Consider the following 22727-nt stretch of genomic DNA (forward strand, 5'->3'; position numbering starts at 1 on the left):
CTATTCTATTCTATTCTATTCTACTCTATTCTATTCTATTCTATTCTATTCTATTCTAATCTAATCTACTCTATTCTATTCTATTCTATTCTATTCTATTCTATTCTATTCTACTCTATTCTATTCTATTCTATTCTATTCTAATCTAATCTACTCTATTCTATTCTATTCTATTCTATTCTACTCTATTCTATTCTATTCTTTTTTCTATTGTATTCTTTCTTTTCTATTCTATTCTATTTTATTTATTCTTTTATTCTATTCTATTCTTTTCTATTTTATTCTTTTATTCTATTGTATTCTTTTCTATTCTATTTTATTATTTTATTCTATTCTATTCTTTTCTATCCTTTTTATTCTATTCTATTCTATTTTATTCTTTTATTCTATCACATTCTCTTCTATCCTTTTTATTCTATTCTATTTCATTCTATTCTTTTATTCTATTCTATTCTATTTTATTCTTTTATTCTATTCTTTTCTATTCTATTGTTTTATTCTATTCTATTCTAATCTATTCTATTCAATTCTTTTTTTCTATTGTACTCTTTCTTTTCTATTCTGTTCTATTTTATTTTATTTTTATTCTATTCTATTCTTTTCTATTGTATTCTTTTATTCTATTGTATTATATTCTTTTCTATTCTATTTTATTCTTTTATTCTATCACATTCTTTTCTATCCTTTTTATTCTATTCTATTCTATTTTATTCTTTTATTCTATTCTTTTCTATTCTATTCATTTCTATCCTTTTTATTCTGTTCTTTTCTATTCTATTCTATTCTGTTCTTTTATTCTATTCTATTCTATTTTATTCTTTTGTTCTATTCTTTTCTATTCTATTTTATTCTTTTCTATTTTATTCTAATCTATTCTATATTAGAAGGCCCTAACTCAGCAGCATTATACAGCTGATATTTGATATTTCTGAGGCATCAAACATTCAAACATCTGTATTGAACAATCAAACAGACAGGTAACAGCTGTATTATCTGATGCTTTTAACACCGGTTTCAACACTTCACCTAAAGGTTTAGGGGATTTGACCACGGCGGCTTTAAGAAGAAGAGGATGACTGAAGAGTTGATGTGTTCTCTTAGCTGACAGTTGAAGGTGCTAAAGATCTGACTGTTCAGTTAGCTTTAATGACGTCAGACATCAGAGGGTTAACCACAGGTGACCAGTTTGGGTGATCAGTGTCTAGACACATTAAATCTGATCCACTCATCCTGTATTTTCATGACAAACAAAAATGTTCAATTCCAAATCAGTCGGGGCATCTCATCCTGAAACCATGAGGAGATCTCAGAGGAAACAGCGTTAACTGTGGTACGGGTCGTCCTGTTTGTGCTGACTGATGACTATCCCACAGATTGGTCAGAAGTCAGCGAGGACTGACGGTCTTCCTGTGGCAGAATGATGTAAAAAGTGGGCTTATTGTTTGGATGTGAAACTGAAGCCTGCTGACCTGCTGCTTTTTGTGCCAGGACTGAACTGTGTTTGTGATCTCCAGCTGGGTCTCTGCCTCTTCTGTTTTCTCCTCGTTCACTGGATTAATTAAATCCGCTGCTCGCTGATCCCATTTCATTGTCCCCCGGCCCCGTTAACAGACCTCTCTATTCACCCCAAAATGGGTCTTTTATGGGGCGGGCTCCGGTCTAAAACAAACTCTGGTGCTGGGAGTGTGTAGGAGCTGAGATGGTGGAGGGGTTCAGGATGATTTGATGGGTTGTTAGGGTGGTGATGAAATAACCGCTTCATAATGTCCATCTGTGATTTCATGTGTGCCCCAAAGTTGATTTTGTTCTAGAAATGTCTGTTAACACTGTTGAGTCTCTTTACTAAATATCATTAATGTCTACTGTTTTGTAGATGGGAAGGGCTAAAATGAAGAAGCAGAACTGAACCTTAGTTTCTCTCAAAGAATTACCCTGATAACTCTAGATGACCACCAGAGGTAGTTTGTGAAGCATCCGTGACCTTTAGGGGAGCTCTGCAATCTCTTAAACCATGTGTGAGGATAAATCCTGTAGGAAATGCAGCAGCAGGGCGGTGTAGAGAATGTCCACAGGTCCTAGCCTGAAGATCTCTGTGCTGGTCAGTGTTTGGGAGCATTGTTGTTCAGAGTGTGGAGGCTGAATCCTCTGTAGGCCTGCAGGGCCACGCCGGGACACCTAATCTGCTTCATTAATGCTCCCAGTCGACCATCAGCGCCGAGCTCCCACAGTCCTCTCTGGTTTCCTCGCTCACCTGCAGCTGTACCTGCTCGGTCACTGAACTGCAACGGTAACGGTCAGGATGGAAACACTGAGGATACTAAAGCCTTAGTGTTTCCTGTTGAACTGATACAGACCCAAGCAATATTCCCAGATGTTTTCACCTGCAGCTCCTCGTTAAATGTACCATATTTCTCCTCCTACTGTCAGAAACCCACAGTCTAAGTGGAGAAGTCTGTGTAGAGCAACTGTGACTCCATCCCGTTGTAGCGAGCCGTAACTTTGGTGACTTTTCGGGGTTTTTGGAGATTAAATCCACAGCGTTACATCCCATAATGAGCATCTTTTTAATTTTCGATCATGGACTTTGACTTTCTTCAGTGGGCAGCCATATTTGTTGACATGCAAAGCATTGTGGGAGTTGTAGTCGACCAGTTGCGTCTCTACGGCTTAGAGGAGTAGAGACGTAAGAGTAGAGAATAAACGATGATAAATGCAACTGTTAAGTCACATGTCCACGATTATCTAATATAAGACTATTATACAGCGTTTTAATGTCTTCTAAGTTGCATCTTTGTTAAATAAACAAAGATAATATAAATATAAGAATTTGTGTTCATGTACAGTATATATCCTGTGTATATCAATGTTCTTATTTCATATATCAGCCGATATATCAGTTATCAGCTTTTTTAAGCCCCCAATATCGGTACCAGCATCGGCCCCAAAAATCCCATATCAGTTGGGCTCTAGATTGCATTTTCCACACCTACATGACCAGGTTACTCAGGTCGTGTTTCTCATACAACCCAACTTCAGAAATCCTGAAATATCCCTTTAATGGATCATTGTGTTGGGAATTTCTAAAAAGACAGGAAAATTAAGACACCAACCACAACCAGCAGGAGAAAACTCTGGATATGTTCTGACACCTGCAGGTGAACACACCTGCACCTCTCTGACCACAGAGTGGCCATGGCAAAATGTGCCCCGAACCTTTCATCCAGTGCTCTTTTATATTCCAGTTTAAAAACCTCTTATGATTGCCTACAATTCAGGTTACACACTGATTTTAAAATATGTCGTAAAAAACCTGTTCCCCGCCTTACCCCTACTGGGCAAACACGTATCTCCACCTTTAACCCCTACTGGGCAAACACGTATCTCCACCTTTAACCCCTACTGGGCAAACACGTATCTCCACCTTTAACCCCTACTGGGCAAACATGTATCTCCACCTTTAACCCCTACTGGGCAAACACGTATCTCCACCTTTAACCCCTACTGGGCAAACACGTATCTCCACCTTTAACCCCTACTGGACAAACACGTATCTCCACCCTTAACTCCTACTGGACAAACACGTATCTCCACCCTTAACTCCTACTGGACAAACACGTATCTCCACCCTTAACTCCTACTGGACAAACACGTATCTCCACCCTTAACTCCTACTGGACAAACACGTATCTCCACCCTTAACCCCTACAGGGCAAACACGTATCTCCACCCTTAACCCCTACAGGGCAAACACGTATCTCCACCCTTAACCCCTACAGGGCAAACACGTATCTCCACCCTTAACCCCTACAGGGCAAACACGTATCTCCACCTTTAACCCCTACTGGGCAAACATGTATCTCCACCTTTAACCCCTACTGGGCAAACACGTATCTCCACCTTTAACCCCTACTGGGCAAACATGTATCTCCACCTTTAACCCCGACTGGGCAAACACGTATCTCCACCTTTAACCCCTACTGGGCAAACACGTATCTCCACCTTTAACCCCTACTGGGCAAACACGTATCTCCACCTTTAACCCCTACTGGGCAAACACGTATCTCCACCTTTAACCCCTACTGGGCAAACACGTATCTCCACCTTTAACCCCGACTGGGCAAACATGTATCTCCACCTTTAACCCCTACTGGGCAAACACGTATCTCCACCTTTAACCCCTACTGGGCAAACACGTATCTCCACCTTTAACCCCTACTGGGCAAACACGTATCTCCACCTTTAACCCCTACTGGGCAAACACGTATCTCCACCTTTAACCCCGACTGGGCAAACACCTATCTCCACCTTTAACCCCTACTGGGCAAACACGTATCTCCACCTTTAACCCCTACTGGGCAAACACGTATCTCCACCTTTAACCCCTACTGGGCAAACATGTATCTCCACCTTTAACCCCTACTGGGCAAACATGTATCTCCACCTTTAACCCCTACTGGGCAAACACGTATCTCCACCTTTAACCCCTACTGGGCAAACATGTATCTCCACCTTTAACCCCAACTGGGCAAACATGTATCTCCACCTTTAACCCCGACTGGGCAAACACCTATCTCCACCTTTAACCCCTACTGGGCAAACATGTATCTCCACCTTTAACCCCTACTGGGCAAACACGTATCTCCACCTTTAACCCCTACTGGGCAAACACGTATCTCCACCTTTAACCCCTACTGGGCAAACACGTATCTCCACCTTTAATCTGTCCTGGTCTAGAAGCCCTCAGATCAAAGGTCTTTATGTTTACCTCACTTTATTGACCCCAAAACTTCCCTAAGGGGGGGACAGCTGGTCAGACATTGTTGTCATTACTCTCCAGATAAGGCAAAGGTTTAGGTTGGGTAAATACAAGGTTACTAGGTAAAGACACAATTTTCTATTACAATTATAAACTAAGATTATCTCGATTAACTGATGTTGGTTGTGGCCTGAGACTCTGAAGCACCAGTCCTTCAAACCTGTACTAGTTTATAAAATCATTTCCCTCAGCCAAAGTTGAAATAGAGCATTTTTCAGTTGCAGTGTAATTGTATCAGAAACTGCTCCGTATTAGTGGTGGGTAACGCTGAGCAGCTACAGGACTTTATTAGCCCCTCCATCTCTGAAACACACAGGCTGAAGTAGAAATGTAATATTCTCCGGTTGATCTGTTAATGGCTCGTGGTTTTTCAGAAACCTAAGCGGATTTTTTCACGTCCGCAGAGTAAATCCTCTCGATGTTCTCCGGTGAAACCAGAATCGTTTTGTTAAAGCCCTCAGCATTGGGTAAACGGAGAGAGAGAATCAGGAGGAAGATGGAAACAATTAGGGAACGTGCAGATGTATGGCTGATTAGCAGGGAAGATGGATCCAGTTTGGAAAAGCAGATCTACGGATCCACCTTCTGCAGGGCCACACCGGAGCTGGACCGAGGCCCGAGAGTGTGTGTTTAGTAACACAGTTATTAGTTCTGACTCTTAACCACTGATGGAACGAGAAGTCAAAGAGAAGGAGAAGCTGTTACTACATCCATACAGGGCAGAGAGGAGTGAAGATCAGCACTCTTCTTCAGTAAGTTAGCACTGGTTTAAATCTTTCTGCCACTCAGAGTGTTGTAGATCATTTACAGCCTGCTGGAATATTTGCTCACTTTTTCAAACCAGATGGACTGTCCAGATTCCACGTCCGTCATCAGATGGATCATCGTGCGAAACTTCAAGCTGATACGCTTGTTCTTCGTCAGAGAAGGACCATTAGAGGAGGGCCTGGAGCTGCAAACCTGTAAACAACAAAGAGAAGGGAAGAGATGAGTGTGGTTGCAGCCATAGTGACTGTTTATTATTCGGTTATTTATCCAAGAGTGACGACTCTGGAAGCAGCAACGACTCAGGGTGGAGAGTGTTAAGTTTACTGATATTGAAACCCTTTTAGATACTCCTTTTTGACCCTAGCTCTTTTCAATACCACCATATTCCTTGTCCTTACAGCAGTATTTCCTCCGGTGGAAGTGAGTCTCTGCCTCAGGTGAAGGAGTTCAAGTACCTTGAGCTCTTAGTGAGGGTAAAAAGGGAGTGTGAGATCTTCAGGCAGATTGGTGCAGCATCAGCAGGGCTGCAGGCGTTCTGCTGGACTGTTGTGATGAAGAAGAAGCTGAGCCTGAAGGCAGAGCTTTCAATTTACCTTCCAGCCCCCACCTGTGGTCATGATCTCTGTGTAATGACTGAAAGAATGAGATCACGGGTACAAGAGGCTGAAATGAGTGTGACTGGACTCAGTCTTAGAGATATGGTGAGGAGTTCAGACATCCAGAGAGAACTAGGAGGAGAGCTGCTATGTCTTTGCAGTGAAGAAGTCCGCTGAGGTGGTCCAGGCATCTAATAAGGATGCTTCCTGGGTGCCTCCCTTTGGAGGACTTCCAGGAGTGTCCAGCTCAGCTGGGAGGAGACCTCAGACTGTGCTGGAGGGATGATACATCCTGTTTGATCTGGGGATGAATGGATTGAATTGATGGGGAACCCTAGGACACATGAACTTCAGTGTTAATTTTTATGACCATCTCATCTCAGGAGATGATGCTAACACAGAGGATTTAAATGTTACAGAGCCAAACAGCATGGTTCTGCTAAGAGGTTAAGGTGCGCACCACAGGGGCGGAGCCAGATGTGTTTAAAATCCGGGGCTGAGCCCAAACAAAAGATGGCTGAGGGGTGGGCACTTCTAACATCAGACAGTTTAATGCACTATTTTTCTGCACTTTTAAATAGAACATTAAATTCTTAATGCTAACAAGTCTATGCAGCATTTAGGCAAAAATTATGTTGTTCAACCTAAAAAATAATTCAGTGATAATATTTTTTTCTTAAAAGAGTCATTATCATTCTAAAATTATGATACACCATCCTGGTGTCCAATAATTTTCACTTTTGCCTCCTAAAAATGTCTGAAGTTTACATTTTAAGTAATGTTGCATAGGCAGGGTAGGAATTTGGTGAAAATGTTTAAAATTGAAGCCTTGCATTTTCAAATAAAGCACAAACAAAGCAACACTTGGGGTTAGAGATATTTATTTATTCACAAAAATGCTGAAAACTGTATTTTTAGAACAAAGTTAAAAATATTTTTACACTTCAGTGAGTGTATAAATATGAAAGAGTATTAGAGCTAATAAAAAATCGGCATGCATTTTTTTAAATTCTAAGACAAATTTAGAATTCTGTCATTTTATTAGAATTAAAAAATGCATCCCAAATTTTTTTTGTTAAATGTCCCTAATCTTCCTCCGTACATACATTCTTAAAAGTAAAAGACAAATCTGATTTTTTAAATTGCTTTAAAAATTGAATTTCCATTTTGTCATCAGCAAGACCCAAACTTTTTTTTTTTTTTTTTTTTTTTTGCATTTATTTAACATAACACTCATAGACAACATAGGATAAAGATTCGGGGCTTTAAAGAAAACATTCGGGGCTGAAGCCCCATAAGCCACTCCCTTGCTCCGCCCATGGCGCACCATGTACGCGGGCAGCCCCGGTTCGAATCTGGCCTGAGGCCCTTGGCGGCATGTCTCTCCCCCACTCTCGTCCCTCTTTCCGAGTCTATCCACCGTCCTCCTCTCTACAATAAAGGCCCAAAAACTAGTGATGGGTCATGCGCAAAAGCTGCGGCTCTGAGAGCCGATGCTTTGTAGTGAATCAGAAGAGCCGGCTCCCAGTTTTTATTTCCTTTCACTGCTTAGCTCTCACAGTGCTCAGCCCCAGCTCTGGTCAGAACTTTGTTTTGATTGGCAAGCGTGGCGGCCATGTGGACAATCACATGTGAGGATAAAGGATTATACCATCATGTGAAAACGGGGGGGATGTCACTACCCGATCTGCCCCGGGACTGTACTGTGCATGTGCAAACACGCGTCCATATCCACTTGGCATTAATTCTAACCCTAACCAGTGGATTTAAATGCTAAACCTAAGAATGTTTTTGTAACAGAATAAATGCACAAAACTAGGCAATTATAAGGCTTCTCATAAAAACACTGAATGCAAAAGGATTTTCAACATGCTAACCATATTTTTTTTGCTAAGTTAAGGTAAAATATAGGGCTACAAATGATCCTAAATAAAGAGCTGTAAGGAAGTCGAAAGAGCTGGCTCTTTTTGGGAGCCGAGCCAAAAAAGCGGGCTCTCTGAAAAGAGCAGAACTTCCCATCACTACCTAAAACAAATCTTTAAAAAAAATAAAAAAAATCCTATTTGTTTTCTTCATGGTGGATTTGATCATCAGCCATGACATCATAACATCTAAGACAGACCTGAGTGAAACGTTGGTTTACGCTCCTGGAGAACACAGCTCTGTGTTTCATTAGGAATCTTGGGAAAAAGAACTTCTCTATTCACTATTACAGAGTGTCAACGCCATCTCTGATTGGTGCAGCCCACTGTTACCATGGAAACGGTCCTGTCATCAAGTCTCAAAGATTCTGGTTTAGTTGTTTCTCAAAAGTAGGATCACATGTTTGACTTCCAGTGTAAGGCTTTCGTCCGTCCTACAGAGGTTTTTGTTTCTCTTCAGTCTGATCACAGATTTTCTGTTTTTTATGCCTAATATTTTGGAGTTTCAGTCCTTCCTCTCCACCCTCTTCCTCCTCTTCACCTCTCCTCTCTGAACCGGTGTCGGGTAGACGCTGTAAAAGCAGTGCAATGGATACCTCCTCACCTGCTCCTTCCCCGGGACCCCTGCTGAGAGCAAGCTGTTGTTCTGCCTCCCTCCTCCTCCTCACCCCCACCCCTCCTCACCCTGAACACACCTGTCCAACCCTCGAACCTGACTGTAAAACCTGCGTCTGCCCCGTCGCTTCAATAATTTAACAAAGCCTAAAGAATGCATGCAGGAAGTTTCATGCTTGTTTTTGGAGCTCTGTTTGGACCTTAAGACTGCCTGTTTCTGAAGCAAAATGATTATTACACAAAGAGCATTTGAAGGTTTGATTCTAGTGCCCCTAAAGGTCAGTCTCATTCTTCCTCTCCCAGTCTCTGTTGATCACTGCAGCGGTGTCGCCGTTAACAGTCAGAGTAAATGATTTGTTCTCTTCTGATCATAAATGTCTGCATGTTTTCAACTGCAGCTCATTTTTTGGACTTTCTCCTTCTTTGTGGCTTCTGCTATGGAGAAAATCCAGTTTCTAACCTCAGAACTTAGTTATGAAAACCTTTATATCTGTAGTAATCTTTTTAAAAAGTCTAGACACTTATGGTTGTTTTGGATGGTTACACATTAGGGACCCAGGCTCCGATCCATGCTCATTGGACACTAAACTCCAGTTTATTTAATCAGTGTGAACAGAGACCTGTCAGACTCATGGAGACAGGGCACTGGGTCGATAGAAAGAGAAAGATCTGGGTGTATAAAAAGTTCTGAAACATCCATAGAGGCAGGATGGACTCGTTGTCTACATGAAAATTAGAAACAGCCACTAAGAGGTACAGGTGGCCTAGTGGTTTAAAGCGTGCCCCATGCACATGGGCGGCCCGGGTTCAAATCAGCAAGCAGGCGCAGAAATCATCCAGATGTATCTTAGGTGGCTTTCACACTAGGGGCCTGGTCCTGGATTGGAGTGCACTTGATCCCGAAGTCTGGTTTGTTTTGGCTACTGTAAATGCAGTCGAACCAGGCCTGGGCCCACTTGGGGACAGAGGTGTCAAAAGTATTCACATTCATTCCTCAGGTAGAAGCAGAGATACTAGGGTTTAAAAAGACTCCTGTAGGAGTTGAAGTATCAACTCAAGCTTTTTACTCAAGTAAAAGTATAAAAGTACTGGTTTCAAAAGTACTTCAAGTATAAAAGTAAAAGTAATGTAAGGGGGGGAAAATGCCATGAAGGACAAAAGCTTAGGCCGCGCCACAGGGGCCGATAGTTCACTACCCCGCCTCCCCAAAAAAACATTTTTCTAAAGGCCATAATGACTATAATGTTATATTAAAATGTTAATGTTGAAAAATTTGGGATGCTCCTGTTTCAGCCGCATTTATGCCCATTGAAAATGAACGCATTTTAGTACGATGCAAATACATTCAAGAACCATAGATGAGTACGACCAACCTCCTCACTAGTGATTGGTTGGGACATTTCGCTCCAGTTCTCTTGAGTCTTTGCCACAGACATCTTCATACTAGGCTACATACATCTGCTATTTCCTTGCTGGAGTGTGACTTGATTTGTGTTGAGCGCAGCTGTGATGGTTCACATACAAACCAATAAGGTGTCGGAATGGTATTATGTTTATACTTCTCATCCAACCACAATCAAACTCACTCTATCCTGATGGTGCAATTTATCTGGATAGTTTTTTGGGTTTTTTATTTGTGTTTTTTTGGACGATGCCAAGCAGGAATGAAAACAAGCTGAAATGAAATAGCTGTAACGAGGCTATTTTTAGAATGTAAGGAGTAGAAAGTACAGATAATTGCGTGAAAATGTAAGGAGTAGAAGTAAAAAGTCAGCTGAATAATAATTACTCCAGTAAAGTATAGATAGCCAAAATTTCTACATCAGTAAGGTAACAAAGTATTTGTACTTAGTTACTTGACACCTCTGCTTGGGGAGGTGGCCTCGGGCGCAATTCAAGTGGACTCTGGCATGGTTCGGATGAGATGTGAATGCAACCACACCCGGATACAGGACAGAGCGCCGCATCAGCTTTATGACGTCATCGTAAAAACTAAACTTCTTTCCACAGCGCAGCTGTTGGTTCACATTTTTCCTTTATAAAGGGTGGAAATCATCAGAATCCAGTCAATAAACGGTCTGTTGTGACTCACCTTACAGATGAACACTAGTTGGAGTCAGTGAGAGGAGGTGCAAAGGCAATAAAAGTCTCCTGTCACCTCAAAAACCGCTGTATCTGTGCAGCGTGAGCCCATTGAATCCTCTGAGCTGTAGTAGATGTGCAGATACGGAGAGCGATGTTGCTGGCACTTTAAAAGTGATTTTAATCATCCATGGCTGCTGGATGGACCTTTTCCCGGGTTAAAACAACAGCAGTCTTTGCTCAGGTCATGACCTGGGTGGTTGCCATGGCAGCTTCTTCTTCTCTCTCCTCCTTGGCGGGGTTGTAAACCAGCTACGTGCATACCGCCACCTGCTGTTTCAGACTGAGTACAGATGCTAGTGTGCCCGGGCACGGATCGATGTTGCTGTGAAAGCACGCCAGCGGGGGGAAGGAGGAGGGGGAGGAATCGCCTACTGTAGAACCTTAAAGTAATTTGAAAGCGCCCTTAATGTGGCGTTTCCAATCAGTCTTTTCAGGCTAAGGCAGGAACACGGTGAAGGAAGTGAAGAGACAAAACTAGATTCACTTTTTTACAAATGAAGATTTTTCACAGATACAGTTTATCGATGAAATTAATCACCAAGGCATACACCGCAGCACTTTTTATGTCAGCATCTTTTTCCCATTAAATTCTTAAAATATACGTCAAATTTTATTATTGATACTAATAATCTAATCATGATGAAAGACAGTTTGATTTCTCCAGCTTCTTTTTCATGAGGTGCTTTTTCGTGATGACTTTGTGATATTTTTAGTCTGGTTTTTCTGAACAATCTTTGCTGAAGTGGAGCAGCACACATGTTTAAAAAGGAGGAGGAGGAGGAGGGGAGGCTTTGGGGGAGCCGCTCTCATTGTTTGGTATCTCTGCAGGACTGTAGCTAATAAAACTAACCGGGGCCTGGGGGGAAGCGGCTGAACTTCCTGTAGCGGTGGTATTTATTTATTCGAAGGGTCCGTTTCAGGTCTCCAGAGTCGGCCGTAAACAAAGAGCTCTGCTCCTCCGTCCACATCGCCTGTTTGACTCTCATTTATTTATAATTCCCTGAAACCACTCTGCGCTGCAACCCGATCGCTGCGAGCTCGTGAAAACGTCGTTTTTCCTCAAGATTCGCTAAAAAGGAAGTACTCCCCTGTCCCCCTTTTCTCCCTTTCCTCCTCCGCTTAATTCCAGCCCTCGGCCACTCACGCAAATAAATACCTTTCTACTTAAACATACAAGGGCTAATTAATTTAGCCCATCTGTTCTCCTCTCTGCATCACTTCCATGACACACACCGCTCTCCTCACACACATTTGGCTCATGTTGCACTGATAACTGGGACTATGGGAGGAAAACTGAGGCCTTTTTACCAAAAAATCAAATAAACAGTTCCCATTGAGTCAATAGAGCAAAATCTTTAGCTTTGTCTCACTTCCAGAGGCAACAAAAACACTACAGTGAAGGAAGTCTGACTCGATAGGAGGTAACAGAGCGTTTCTGTTTCCTTAATAAGAACCCAGAGATTTTATCTGAAGAGCCTTAGATATCAAAAACCTGCTCGCTTCGTTTACCATCTTCTGTTGTAAAAAATAACCACATCAGAACTAATATGGCAGTTTGATAGATCACAAAATACGCCATAAAACCGACTCTTCCTTCCTTTAAATGTAGATCTGATTGCTGTCTCATAACTGGAACATTAAAGGTCCAGGATCCTTGAACAGCTCCAATGTCTTGTTGAAAGAACCGGGTAAAAATCATGATAAAATAAGCCAGACTGTTGGCATATGGTCAGAGATAATTCCTCTGCCATTGCAAGGAAATAAAATTTGAGCAGTTTTATTTTTATATAAAAAGACCATGAGGACCACGTAGACCAGGGCTGTCAAACTCAATCACAGCAGGGTCCAACCTGAGGGCCGAACCAGGCCGACTTTTAACCATTAACTGTCACCTCATTTTCACCAGCAATGAATTATGGGGGGAAAAACCTTAGTGTTGATGATAAATGATTTTGAGATTTGTAAAAGTAAAAATGGTAAGTTTAACTCAAAATCTGAAAAAAAAAAAAAAAATCAAACTTATAGCTCAAAAGGAATTTAAAGTCAGAATCATGTTTTTAAAAGGCAAATAAATGAGAAAGAAAAATATAAATATAAAATATAAAATTTTGAGTTTCACAGCAAATATTGCTTAAAATTTAAAATTGAGGATAAAAAAAATGCTAAATTATGAGATTAAAGGCAAAGTAAGGACCTAAAAAAGTGAGTTAAAATTTGAGAAGAAAAAATAAAATTGTGAGTTAAAAGGTCAAATATTACTTAAATTTTAAAATTAAGGATCGGAAAGGTAAAAAAAAGAAGAAAAAAAGTCAAAAATGTTAAATGGAAAGGTCAAAATAAAATTAAAAAATCAAAACCATAACTATTCATGATAACTGTGAGATGCAAAATCAAGAATATGAAATGAAAACAGAAATTTATTTTACAAATTCCTGACATTTTATCTAATTATTTGAACTTTTTTCTTATTTATTTGACAGAATAAGGATATTTTAAACCATCAGGGTTTGGTTTACATTATTATACAGGAGGAAATCCTCAGTTATAATAGAAATATGATATGATCTGGTGGGCCAGGGACAACTGTACCACGGGCCGGATTTGGCCCCCGGGCCTTGAGTTTGACACCCCTGATGTACACCATGAGGTCCAAAAATACCCAACAGTAAAAGAACGATGGTGGGTCAAGAAGAAGGCCTGGGATGGTTTCTGTCCGTGAGTCAGAGTGGATGGTTTTGCTAAAGTCCCTGAAAACATTCTTGAGAGAAAGCTTTCACCAGACTGTCCAGAACATTTGTGTACAGTTTGTATGAATGAGCGTACAGCAGTGTTAACTTTGTTGATTAATTATTTTCATTATATTTTTCGTTAATAGCCTTTTTTCCCCTGACGAAAACGAGACAGTAACAATAAATTAAAATAAAAACAAGCACACATGGACAAAAACTAAAACAAAATCAATTGACAATTTAGTCAACAAATAAAAACAAGATGAAAATGTTTGACAGAGACTTTATCCAATCTGACCTTATTTCGTCATGTAGAAATTAGGGGCAGGTCAGGCATATATCCAATCACAGCTACTTTGGCTGTGTGGAAAGTTGGGATGAGATACGAGGGAGATCCAATCAAAACTGCTTTTGCTGCGTGGTGTCGGGGTAAGTTGGGGAGAGATCCAATCAGTCGACTAAATTTACTGTAAATTTGTTGACTAAAATGTTGAGAAGTTTCGTCAGCTACAACTAGACTAAAACTAAAACAATTTAGATGACTGAATTATGACTAAAACTATAAGATATTTTTGGCAAAAGACTAACACTAAAACTAAATTAAAAAGTGTTGTAAAAATTGACACTGGCGTACAGAAAACCCCAAAACATGATGCCTCCACCCCTGGTTACTCACAGCTGTTACTCAAGTGACTGGAATTCAAGAATCAGTTTGTGTTCTGTTGATGTGATTGGCATGAAACTGCACAAAGATGCTCATTTTTAATTTTTCAAGCCAATCATTACATTGACCTGTTTGGTATGTCCCGTGGTGACAAAACTCGCTCATTTAAACTCATTATAATTGCTTATTTTGATTGCAGATTTGCAATATCATGTATCACTGTAACTGTCATTATCTGCAATGCACTTTGATGGAAATCTTAGACTTGCAGTTTACCTACTAACCACTGGATGTCGCCGTTGCCCCTTTTGGGCCAAGCTTGTATCTGTAGGGCACTTAAAAGGCACACTTACAGTGGGATTTTGTATAGCCTAATACAGTGGTTTTCAAACTTTTTAAGCCAAAATCTCAAGGCACACCATATTCATATCAATACAAAATAGACTTTTTAAAAGATATAACAGTCAAGATGGCCCATAAGGGGGGATAAAGGGGAGAGGCTTCTGGGGCACAACTGGGGGTGGCAAAAGTGGGCAAAAGGTGCCTGAAAGATGGCAAAAATTGGTTAAAATGATGATAAAACATGGCAAAATTGGGTGAAAAGTGGCAAGACAAAGTCAAAAATGGTTAACAATTGGCATAAGGGGCCAAAAAATGGGTTAAAGTGGCGAAACATGTTGAAAGTGTCAGAAAAGGTGGCAAAAATGGGTTACAAGTGGCCAAAGGGGTTAAATTTTGAAAAAAAGGTGGTTAAAATGGTTTAAAAGTGATTAAAAAATGGGCAAAATTGGGCAAAAAAGTGGCCAAACAAAGGCACAGTGAGTGAAAATTAGCAAGAAGGTGGCAAAAATGGGTTAAAAGTGTCAAAAAGCTGTCAAAATAGGTTAACTTGTTTTTGTTTTTATCTGTTTTTTACGGTGTCCTTGGATGTTTTGAAAGGCGCTTATAAATAAAATGTATTATTATTATTATTATTATTATTAGAAAAGTGGTAAAAAAAACAACATGGTTAAAATTGTTAAAACATGGTCAAAAGTGCTGAAAAAAATTGGCAAAAAATGTCCAAATAATACCAAAAGTAGGCAAAAACCGTCAAAAAAGGTAGCAAACATGGGTTAAATGTGGCAGAAGTTCCAAAAAAATTGCAAAAATGGGTCAAAAGTATTTTAAAAAGTTGAAAAATTGCAAAAATGGTTTAAGTTGACAAAATTAGTGGCAAAATAGGCAGAAAAATTGAGTAATTTGCTTAACAGTAGCATGAGTAATGATAATTTCAACACCAATTTCAACTCAATAATAGCTTGCCAAGTGAGGTAACTCTTAGCCAGGATGCTAGCACCAGTGCTACTGATCCAACACACACATCAATAAATCACAGCTGGGGAGGATCCATTCTCTGGGTTTTTTCAGGGGTCCAGCCAGATCCCCAAGGCACACCTAGACTTTTCCCAAGGCACACTGGCCTAATATTTGCCTAATGGTAAAAATGGTAATGTAGTGCTGTTACATGAGATCACAAATAAACAACACTGTCTTTCTTAAAACAAGGTCAGGTGCATATGAAATAGTGCCTTCTCCATTCCCTTATATCCTGGTTTCTCCCTCAGGTAGCTCGTGGTAAATCTACTTTGAATGATTCTGACAGTAAGGCTAACGATCAAATCTAGAAGCAGCGTAGACTGAATGATGTTGTGGCTGATTAGGGACAGCAGATGAACGGGGTGGGCGTGTCTTATCCGTGATATTCTGAAGGCGTTCTAACTAAAACTCAACTGAAACTCTGGGCTTTAGTTTCTCTTAAGTCTGAATTTCCTCACAATGACTACGTCATGTTAAACTGGCAGAAAAACAGATATTTATTTGAACAGAACATTCTTGTCCTGTTGCGTCCACTTAAATCAGAACAGTGTTAGTCTGAACTTCACTTCTTCTGTGATGTTTATATACTGGTATAGAAGTCATGAAACCCCCCATCTACTGTGGCTAAGGGAAAACAAAGCATTAACACCAACACAGAAGAGCTGCTGTGTGGCCTTCCCCACTACAAATAAAAATCATGAGTTTTATGTTTACACAGCCGATGCACAGAGCCCAACAGAAGAACAGTGGGGCTGCTGGTCCTTCTGCTGGGAGGATGAGCTCTTTCTGACTGTGGGATCCAAAACCCAAACCTGCATGTCTCTAGTCAGCTTTAGTGTCATGAGACTTAAACATTGTGTTCACCTTATTCATACAGGTGAAGATCGTTTCAACCTGCAACTGAACTTCCTGCAGGTTTTTTTAACAGAAATGTTTGAAGCTAAGTGAATAAACCTCCTCATAAACATGAGAAATCTGATTTTATTGTGGGCTGATGATGAGCAGAATAAATTGGATGATTAGTGATGATGGCGGGAAACCTGCACAGATCAGAGGTGCCGTTTGTCGTACGATCCGTCTCAGCTGGCGTGATTCTCCAACAGCTGAGTGACGTGAGGGCCGGCTCTCCTGAGGAAACACAGTTGTTGCTTGTTGCCGAAACATCTGGACTACCAACCGAGGATTAATCCCCCCTCCTCCGGCTCCTCCTCAGCGTACGATTAGCCCATGGTGTCTTTGGAATAATTCAGGGAAAAGTTTGAAGGGAACTTGATTTAACCCTGAAGAGCAGAGCTTTGGAAAGTGGCTGCAGGGCTGCAGCAGAATATTCCCCGGACGAGAGACGAGTCATATCAAACAAAAGTCTGAGATCTGTCAGAGAACCATGGGAACAAATACTCAGCCTTACTCTTAGTTGGTTTATTTTCATCTGACAGCATGAGAAAAGAGCCTTAAAAACAAAAAACACGATCTGTTATAGCAGCATCATTGGTTCTCAAATTTCTTATCTTACCAACCGTTCAAAACATGGAATAATCTGTTGATGGTGTAGTCAACAAACCCTCAGAGATGCAGTATGCAGGGCAAATCAGACCTAGACTTCCTGCCTGGTTATGTGCCTCAGCAAGATGGCCTCTATAACCCTGGACAGTGGAGGGTCTAATGAAGAGCTGGGGTAGGTTTCTGTGGTCATGTGACCAGTAGAAATTCTGAAATCAAGGGGCCTCAGTACCCTGACCTTTAACCTACAAAGTCTCATCCTTGAGTTGAAGTGGACTTGAGTGCAAAGTGAGCTGTGTGTTGGGATGCAGCGTCAGCAGAAGGAAGCACCATTCTGTTGGTGTGAACACAGAGCTGAGAACAACAAACACAGAGTAATGACTTCACTGTCTTTTAAGGAAGGCGTTACTTCAAAACAAAGTCAACTGATTTTTGCTTCATTATTGTAAAGACTATCCCTTATTTATAAAACTTTATGGCACTTTTGTAAAGATTGGTCCCTTCTGCCAAAACCTACTTAACAGGAATGTTACAATGTTTTCCTATGCTCCCTCATAACAGCCTGCTTTTATAGACCAACACTTATAAACACACTAAAATACATCTGTTAACACTTCAGCAGATCTTTGGGGGGGAAATGTGATCATTTTTGGCTCCAGCAAACCTTGAAAGTTCTTCAATTGAGGAGTCAAGAAGGCAAAGCTAGGGAGGAAAACAGACAACCAAGAGTATTGTGTTAGTTCAGACTGGCCATGCCATATAATTGAGATCAGCTGATCTTACGCAAGCAGCTGATTCGCTCATTGCACTCATGCTGCCATATTTGAACTGCTCTAGCCTGCCTGTGCTTTGCTGCTCCCTCTGCAAGCCATTTTTTGTGTCCTCCCTCCACCCCAGCTCCTCCTTTATGCTACATCAAACATAATCGATGTCGTTCTGTTGTCACTGATGTCTGCTCTGGGTTCTTGCTGCTTCTCTCTCTGCCTCGGGCTTTGCTTGGTGGCAGAGTGAGTACAGGAACGTGTGCTGTTCTTGTTTTAAGCTTTCCATGTAGGCTCGTTTAAGGGCAGGAGAAATCTCAGAACAGACACGCCGCCAAATATAAATAACGTTGCTAAGTGCAAATGAATAACTTCTAATAAAGAGAAATATTAATGACTGCAAATCTTGTCTGTTTCTCGACAACGTCGTCCTGACTGAACTGACAGTATTGATCACAGTAAAATCAGAGTGCTCTAACTCTACATGTGACAGTAAACTCTGTAGCCGTCAGTCAGTCTCCTGGTGATCTCATGGTGAAATGACGGCAGGTTGACCTCTCCGCATCGACGCCACATGTTGGCGTGTTAGCGACAGCGCTGCCTTGTTGTTGTGCGTTTCCACCGTTAGCCTGAAGCAGACAAACAGACAGATTCCCCTCCACCTGCTGCAGCCTCTTCTGCGTGTGCAGAGCGATGGATGCTCTCCCAGCAGCCTGTTTCTCTCTCTGGCAGCTGTTCCAACCAGAGGCTCCCATATGAATATTCATGATTTACCTATTCCCAGAGCCACGGTCCGTCTGCAGCTGGACACATGTACACATATATGTCCGTATGAAGATGGCACCAAATCATTTTCTACAAATATCTCATCCAGTCATTTATACAAACGACAGGACAAGCCATGACCTCCATGATGACAAATCATGACCCAAATATTCATTTATAACCAAATATGTTCAATGACAAATGGGTCACTTTGAGATGGAACAAAAGCTGGTTTAGAACCAACATCCTTCACAATAGGAGCACATAGACTATTTGCTACATACCTGACCCACTAGTTGTGAACTGTGGTTTTAAAGTGATCTGAGGTGTCAGCTCTGAACTACAGCTAGTTTAATTAGAAATCCAAATACAGTGCACCCTTATCCTTTATACCCACCTAAGCTTCTTTATACCCTGCAGTCTTCACTAAAAAGGCTGTGCAAACTCTGGTTTCTGAAAGCAGGGTCTAATGTTTACAGGTCCAAACACAAAACTTAAAAAAACAATCCAAACCATGACACTCAGGTCCACACGTACGTACTCCATGTCTGTCTAATTTAATCACAGTTAGAGCAGTGGTACTCAACGCGTGGCTCTCTTGTGATGATTTTTTGGCTCTTTTAGGTCTTAATTTGAAATATTATTCCCTCAGAAAACCTTAGAAAGGGAAACTTTGACCCAGGGCTGGGCGATACGGACCAAAATGTATATCTCGATATAATTTAGCTACATCTCAATGTTCGATATATATTTCGATATATTTGTCTGTGAAGAAGGAATAAAAACAGATTCAGCTTTGTGTCAAACCCACATGAACTGAATACTGTTTTTTATTGAACCAGTTGCATAGGTTGACATGTACATTCATTACATGAAAAGAAACTACCTGTATATAAGTTAATGAATTAAATAAATTGAATCAAGAAATAAAATAAATAATTAAAGTAATAAGTAAACTGATAAGTAGTTATATATGAGAGGGGGAGTAAATGTCTTCTCTGCAAATCAAAATTCATATAGCTATGCAAATAAGCAAAATAAAAAAAGAGAAAATGCAAAACAAAAATAACATTTACTACATCTGACAAAGTAGCTTTTCTCTGAGATTGGTAGTTCTTTCTATTAAAAGTGCTTTCACTTGGGAACAGCCCCTGAGTCCTGAACATTCAAATATTTTAATAACTAACGTAAACTAGATTTCCATTGCCCTTAATGCATTTTCTGCCAGTTTTTCCTTTTTTGCCAATTTTAATCAATTTCACTACTTTAAGCCTGCTTTTGACATTTCTTTTGCCACTTTTTCCCCATTTTTGCCACTTACATCCCATATTTACCACTTTTTTTCACCAGCTTTTTGCTTCTTTCAGCCTGCTTTTTGCTGTTTTTTTCTAATTATTTGCCACTTTCTGCCCATTGAAACTGCCTAAATGCCACATTTTTCCCAATTTTTGCCACTCTTTGCTGCTTTTTGCCTGTTCAGTCACTTTTACATTTATTTATTTTTTGCCATGTTTTCTGTTTTTTGACCATTTTTGCAACCTGTAACTCATTTTTTGGATAACTTTTCACCAATTTTTGCCACTTGCTGCCTTTTTGCCACTTTTGTCCCCACTTTTTCACTTTCTAGGGCTAGTTCTTTTTTTTTTTTTCCAGTTTTTGCCATTTTATGCCTACTGTAACCCTTTTGATTGTTTTTGCTCTTTTTTGCCACTGTTCACCACTTAGATTGTGGCTCTTGCAAAGGTATTTTTCAACAGTGTGGCTCTTTGGTTGATCAGGTTGAGTAACGCTGATTTAGAGCATATTTGAGACGTGCAGAGCTGTAAATGCTTCATCTCCATCAGTGATGTTGCAGTAAACTCTTTAGTGATTGTCGGCGCTGTGTTTTCACTCTCTGTGCGTCTGTTGTTGGTGTTGTGTTCACTGTTCTCTGTCTCTTCCTGTGTTTTTGTGTTTGGAGCCACATGTTGCTCATCAGCTCCGTGTTCCAATCGGCTCTGTTTATCTCTAAAGCAGTGATGCAAACCCCCTCAGCTTACCCTCCTTCGATTCTTTCCATGATGTTGAATGAGACATCTAACCACATTTATCTGCTGCTCACAGCTCTGATAAGGTGGTGTAATGGATTGTGGTAGCTCAGGTGAGCTTTGTGTTATGAATTAAGGTGGTAGAAGGAGTAAGGATGTTTGGAGGGGGGTTGAAGGAAGTATGGCAGGTTGTTAAGGTGGACTAGTGTGGATGTGAGATGCTAGGATGGTTAAATTGATGTAGCTGTGAGGTTAAATCTTCTAAGTGGAGGTACCCTGATAGATTGATCATGTTTGGTCACCTGTGGTTAATTATCTGGCGCTGTGGTGGAGGATTTTATTAGCAGACTGAACCAGGGCCTAAGACTATGGACATCCTGTTTAGCTGCTGCTTTGCTGCAGCTATTCCTCCTGGGGTCCACAACAGTTTTACAATGTGACAGTGTCAAAACATTCAGCTCTTAAAATCAACATAACATTGGATGGAATACATTCTGACATTCATCGCTACCATTTCACTGCTGATTTGTAACCAGACTACACACGTCTGTTATATTCTGAGGTCAACTCATGAATTTGAACATGAATTATTTTCTCCAGAAACTGTCCTTTGGTTTGTTTTTGGTATTATTTTTGTCTTGTCTTATTGTAGTAACATCTTTAATGTCTGTTAGTGCTGTAAAGTTTCTTGTGATGACAAAAGATGTCATTGAATATGTTCTGTACTTAAGTGTTATGTTGATAATAATTCTTAGGGGTGTTAGAAAATATCGATACACTGATATATCGCAATATTTCATGCACAATACTGTATCAGTGTTTTAAAATGCAGTATCGATATTTTTTAATTAATAATTTACTTTGTTGATGCGGTAGTTTATGGTGTAATTTCACCCCCTGGCCACTAGTTGGCGGCAGGCAGTTGACTGTTCCCTCTTCTCCTCTGCTCAGACAACAAGATCACACAAGACTTCCAGTCTGAGCGAGCCGGTTGCTCATGCCTACCCAGCAGAGCAGCTTCTGCTGCATTCCTAGCGGATATGTGGACTTGTTTTGGCTTCCAAAATATTAAAGATGGCACAGACTTCTACAGGAGTCAAGTCGTTTGTAAGATATGCCACACCAGAGTGAAATACTTGGACGACAGGACGGACCTGACAGCATAGTGATAGCTTAGCGGCTAATAGCTAAGGTGAAAGAAGCCTGCTGAAGCTGCCGCTGATTTAACCTCTGCCAAGGACGTTATGTGATCGGGTGGGTTTGTTAGCTTGTTTGTTGGCAACATAACTCAGAAAGTTATGGACGGAATTTGATGAAATTTTAAGGAAATGTCAGAAATGGCATAAGGAAGAACTGATTAGATTTTGGGACTAATCAGGATCACCATCTGGATCCAGGAATTTTTTAAAGGATTCTGTACTATTGGGAGATAGGGCTAATGGCGGAGGTCTGCGCTGTTACCTCTTTACACCAGGAGATGGCGGACATGAGTAACTTCAATCCCAGCAGCATTTTTGGGTGTGTTTCTATTCAGAGTTTTGGAGTTTATAGAGTTTGAAAAACGCATGCCCAGTCGAGGAGACGAGTCGGAGCGTAACAGAGAGAAAGACAGAGGACTGTAGCGAGAATACTCACAATGCTGGGAGGAATAGGGGAATATTCACCCTCTGCCATGACTTCCAGTCGTCCGGTAAGACCATGGGTGAGACTGTCAGTGCATCTGTTGGCAACGGCAGGCAATGCTTCCACCATGACAGTCCACACGTAGCGAAGCCAATGCTTTGCCTCACCTTGGCTCCACCCCACCAGGGAGGGCGTAATCGGCAAATGCGGTGGTGGGGGGCACGTGGGGACGGATCCGTCTAGATCCAGGAATTCTTTAAAGGATGCTTCACTATAGGGAGATAGGGCTAATGGCAGAGGTGCGCTCTCCAAGTGCTTTTCTAGTTACTCATGTAACCATAATTACCCAGTCAATACTTTGTTTTATTTGTAACAAAGTATGCGTGATCTATTTATTTTCTGCAGAAAATGGATGCATTTTTGGCACCTAGAGAAAG

At 40.8% G+C, this 22727-nt stretch overlaps 1 protein-coding gene across 3 annotated transcripts in view; it reads left to right on the plus strand.

Moving 5' to 3' along the window:
• Positions 1 to 22727, plus strand: part of nfia (nuclear factor I/A) — a 347682-nt gene that overhangs the window by 39743 nt on the left and 285212 nt on the right. The gene's annotated exons all lie outside the window — the stretch shown is intronic.

The sequence above is a fragment of the Cheilinus undulatus genome, linkage group 7 (genome assembly GCF_018320785.1).
Source record: "Cheilinus undulatus linkage group 7, ASM1832078v1, whole genome shotgun sequence".
Classification (NCBI taxonomy): domain Eukaryota; kingdom Metazoa; phylum Chordata; class Actinopteri; order Labriformes; family Labridae; genus Cheilinus; species Cheilinus undulatus.